Source organism: Limulus polyphemus, unplaced genomic scaffold (assembly GCF_000517525.1).
Source record: "Limulus polyphemus unplaced genomic scaffold, Limulus_polyphemus-2.1.2 Scaffold5112, whole genome shotgun sequence".
NCBI classification, from domain to species: domain Eukaryota; kingdom Metazoa; phylum Arthropoda; class Merostomata; order Xiphosura; family Limulidae; genus Limulus; species Limulus polyphemus.
This window is the reverse complement of record NW_013670722.1, coordinates 1-5,417: the sequence shown is the minus strand read 5'-3', so window position 1 is coordinate 5,417 and position 5,417 is coordinate 1. Positions and strand designations below refer to the sequence as shown.

The following is a 5,417-nucleotide window of genomic DNA, read 5'->3' as shown; positions in this document are numbered from 1 at the left end:
ATAGTGCCTCCATGTAACACAGGGTATAGTCTTAAAATAGTGCCTCCATGTAACACAGGGTAGTCTTAAAATAGTGCCTCCATGTAACACAGGGTACAGTCTTAAAACAGTTTTTAAAAGCCAAAAGAGGCAGAAGGCCACAAAAAACAAGGTCAGCATTCCACAGAATACTGACTATACCCACTTTGAAAAAAAAGAATTGATTGAATTAGTAATTAAGTTAAACTATCAAAGAACAGATTACAACCACATTTAGAATGTCTTCGATATCAACATAATGTTTATTTATAATGGACACTCACAGTTCACTTTTTTTTTTCTACAGAAAAAGTTAACAACATGATACAAGTTTACACTTTCCTCTGCCAACTGTAACAATAACAGATACAACATCTACTTAAGGCATGACATATATTCGTGATAATACAGTACAGACCAACATTATTTTCATGAAAGCAAATGCAGATCCATAGCCAAAACAACTGAATAGCTGTCTATAACAAAAAACAAATCTTTGTGATATCCTGTGAAGTCAGATCTCACCCTACACTTTCCTTACCTACATATATAACTCAATCACCTACATATAACCAACACCAGAGGTCAGAGGTTACATTTCTTTAACCTGGAAAGTTTGCCATTCCAGTCATTTAATTCCTCTCAATGTACCCTGTAAGCTCAACATTATATGTTCTTATAATTCTAAGTCAGTTGCTTACTGTTACTGTAAACTGTAACTACAACACTGTAATCACATCTTAACTAGAAATTCTGAACAGTTAGTTCCTTACTGTTTCTAAACTGTAGCTACAACACTACAATTACACCCTAACTAGAAATTCTGAACACTCCGTTGTTTACTGTTTCTAAACTGTAACTACAACACTACAATTACACCCTAACTAAAAATTCTGAACAGTTTGTTGCTTACTGTTTCTAAACTGTAACTACAACACTACAATTACACCCTAACTAGAAATTCTGAACACTCCGTTGTTTACTGTTTCTAAACTGTAACTACAACACTACAATTACACCCTAACTAAAAATTCTGAACAGTCCATTGCTTACTGTTTCTAAACTGTAACTACAACACTACAATTACACCCTAACTAGAAATTCTGAACACTCCGTTGCTTACTGTTTCTAAACCGTAATTACAACACTACAATTACACCCTAACTAGAAATTTTGAACACTCCGTTGTTTACTGTTTCTAAACTGTAACTACAACACTACAATTACACCCTAACTAGAAATTCTGAACTGTCCATTGCCTACTGTCACTGTAAATTGTAACAACTAATCATACCTTAACCAGAAAGTCTGGACAGTCAGTTCCTTACTGTCACTGTGAACTGTAACACTACTTGAAAGTCTAAAAAGTTAGTTCCTTACTGTCACTGTGAACTGTAACCGCAACACTAATTACACCTTAACCAGAAAGTATGGACAGTCAGTTCCTTACTGTCACTGTGAACTGTAACACTACTAGAAAGTCTAAAAAGTTAATTCCTTACTGTCATTGTAAACTGTAACTACAACACTAATTACACCTTAACCAGAAAGTCTGGACAGTTCCTTACTGTCACTGTGAACTGTAACACTACTAGAAAGTCTAAAAAGTTAGTTCCTTACTGTCATTGTAAACTGTAACCACAACACAAATTACACCTTAACCAGAAAGTATGGACAGTCAGTTCCTTACTGTTACTGTGAACTGTAACTACAACACTAATCATATCCCAACTAGAAAATCTGAACAGTCATTTCTTACTGTCACTGTAAATTGTAACTACAACACTGTAATCACACCCTAACTAGAAAGTTCGAACAGTCCATTGCTTACTGTTGTTGTAAACTGTAACTACAACACTAATCATATCACAACTAGAAAATCTGAACAGTCCATTTCTTACTGTCACTGTAAATTATAACTACAATACTGTAATCACACCCTAACTAGAAAATAACAATCAGCTGCTTACTGTCACTGTAAACTGTAACTTCCACACTATATTCACAATCTAACTAGAAAATCTGAATAACCAGTTTTATTGTCAGTATAAAATATACCTACAACACTATATTCACAACCTAACTTGAAAGTTTGACAGTCAGTTGCTTACTGTCATTTTAAATTGTAACTACAACACTATACTTACACCCTAACAGTCAGTTACTTACCATCACTGTAAACTGTAACTACAACACGATAATCCCAACCTAACTAGAAAGTCAGCTGTTTACTGTCACTGTAAACTATAACTACAATACTGTATTCACACCATAACCCAAACTTCTGACAGTCAATTGCTTACTCGCACTGTAACTTGTAATTACAACACCACATTCATGACCTGACCTGAAAGTCTTAAGTCAGTCCTTTACTGTCATTGTAAACTGTAACTACAGCACTATATTCACACACTAACTGTCTTGATAGTTAGTTGCTTATCGTCAAAGTTAACTGTAATTTTACCACACCATATGGTCAAACCATAATTTGAAAAAAATTAAGAGTCATCACCAACGATGGTCAGTCCTTTTCTTCACAAATTGCTAACTAATCTCCAAATCATTCACTTTTCATATCTCTATCACTCAATTTATAAATCTATCTTTATCATAGCCACAAACATCACTAGAACAGTTATTACACCCTTACCTGAAACGTGTATGCTAAAAGCTGGCTTTCAAACAGAATAATATGAAATACATTTTTGATAAATATACATTAATACTGAAGAATCTTTATTATGGTCCAGAACTAACAACACAAAACAACTACTTCTATACAGGATACCAAAACACAGAAATATCACCTTCAAAAGCTGTTTGAACATTACCAAACATGGCACAATGAACATAATTTCTATCCTACCTATTAAACTTTCACCAGAAAGGTTTGTTTCTCAGCAAAACTTAATTTAGACATTTTCAAAATCCATAATAATAATAAGCACAATTATCCAAATCCACCTTTATTGGTGATATTAAAATTAGTATTGTAAACGTTGAAAATAAAGGATACAAAACAAGTTAGAGTATTGTCACTTATTTTTCCAGTGTAAAATACTGGAGATAATAACCACATTTATTTGTAGCTCAAAAAGTATATCAAAAAAATAAATTTTTCTATAAAAGACAGTATCTTTATTACAATTTTTTTCGTATATTTAAGCTAAAATGCAATAAATAAAATTTTCAAAGAATTCTCTAAAAAATATTTAAATTAAATATGCAGAACTGATGAGAAATATGTATGAACCAAAAAGAAATGAGAATTTTCACTACACTTTGTTACCCAATAAGTACATTTTTCTATGAGCTAAATGTAATGGTAATAATTACTCCTATCAGTTGATTCTTGTGGATATTTTAGATAAATACTTTTTAAAACTTCATAAAAGTTTAAGAAAATGTTAGTCATGGGGGGAAATATCCATCTTTTTTTTCCCAATCAGCTAATCTAACCTGTCATCTATTAGTATTATTTATTTTAGCAAGTACTGCAGAAATGCTGAATGAGATCACAAACCTGGCTGACTAATACTGAACATTACTCACTGTTGCTGTCTGTTCTAAAATTAGCTCTTGTTTCTTTATAAGGTAAACTGTTGAACTACTGAAATAGCATTGGCTTACTAATCCAGAATGATGAGAATTTTTAAAATGTTGTACCTTTTTTAATTTATTGAAGTCTCCTGAAAATATGTACATGCGAGTTAATTGAAGAAATTTATCTATTGTAACTTTAAATGTAATTGTTTTTAAAAACAGGCTTATAAGTTCAGCCCTTAGATAAGAGGTTTAATACATTTCTATGCTAGACATACATATATCTACAAGTTTTACAGCAGTTCCCTCTGTTTTTTAACACTACCTTTTTCCCACAAGTGATTATCTCCTTTTAAAATCTAATATTAAATACATGTAATTTCATAAATATAGTTGTGGTAATTAAACACAATGGAAGTTGGCTTTGCCCTTGGCAATACTGGAGTTTAATAGAGAATGAAATGTTATTCAGTATTAGGATTTTAACTTTCTTTAGTCCATACATATATAATATTGTGATGTACTTTCCCTCCATGACTATTTTAAACTTTCAAAAAAATGTAAATAATTTTATACATCTTATTCTTGCAGTATTTTTATGTATTTCAGAAACATTTTAGTTAAGAAAAAGAATACTTTTTTTTTTCTCTAATACAAGATAATATGGTTGTTTTAAGCTAAAGCATTTTTTAACTCAAAGAAATCTAACTGCTAACAGTATGTGGCATACTAGTAGTTCAGCATCATCCTAGTCCTCCCGTTCCATCTTCAGGTTGGACACAAAACTAGAAGATGAAACAAGTTCACAGTCAATTAGAAGTAGGTTGTATGATGATGTCAAAAATATTCCACAAACTACATTTTAAAACTGGTCCATTAACCAGAGTCTATGTCTCATACAACAACACGATGAAGAACTTTTCATTTAAATAAGGAGTTAATTAACAAATGGCACAAATACTAAAGTAAAAATGCATAAAACAGCTGACAAGTAGTCCTACACAAGAGAGCTAGCCTAACCCTTAAGCTTTACTATTATTAATCACCATCACTCCTGAATTCAAATACTTAGTTAGCCAAACTGTTCACCACAGCATCAGTTTTATGTACTTAGTTAGCCAAACTGTTCACCTACAGCACCAGTTTTATGTACTTAGTTAGCCAAACTGTTCACTACAGCATCAGTTTTATGTACTTAGTTAGCCAAACTGTTCACTACAGCATCAGTTTTATGTACTTAGTTAGCCAAACTGTTCACCACAGCATCAGTTTTATGTACTTAGTTAGCCAAATTGTTCACCACACCATCAGTTTTATGTATTTAGTTAGCCAAACTGTTCACCACAGCATCAGTTTTATGTACTTAGTTAGCTACACCAAACTGTTCACCACAGCATCAGTTTTATGTGACACTTCAAACTTTCCAAAATCCCTTTTCATTGTGTTTTACATTTCTTGATAAAACTTATTCCATTTGCAAGTTTAGATATCAGGAGCAGCTCATAACTTAGACAAAATTTGTAATGCAAATATTTAGTTGATGTGAATTTATCAACTCTGTTTTTACAAATAATTTCTTCATACATTAGAGTAAGGATAAAAGTCTCACCTTTGAGGATGTAGTCTGTCAGAAGAATTGGAACAGTTGGACTGTCATCATTGATAGCATGCAAAACTAAATAAAATGTTACATAAGAAACATTTCTTTAGGTTCTTTCAAGTAATTATGACATTTCTTTGTAACTTTTTTCTGATATTCTTACTTCTAGATTGTTTTGTTTAGAATCATCCCATCCTCATTTCAGTTTTTCACACCAACTAAAAACTACAAAAACTATCACTGCCAGTTCTTCACA

At 31.9% G+C, this 5,417-nt stretch overlaps 1 long non-coding RNA gene across 1 annotated transcript; it reads right to left on the bottom strand.

Annotated features, from left to right (window-relative positions):
* Positions 1-1,211: 1,211 nt before the first annotated feature.
* Positions 1,212-5,389, bottom strand: LOC111089053. Its single transcript, XR_002613406.1, has 2 exons — positions 5,171-5,389; positions 1,212-4,346 (listed from the first exon to the last, which is right to left on the bottom strand). It is a non-coding gene; the product is annotated as an uncharacterized LOC111089053 (long non-coding RNA).
* Between the last annotated feature and the right edge of the window lie 28 nt (positions 5,390-5,417).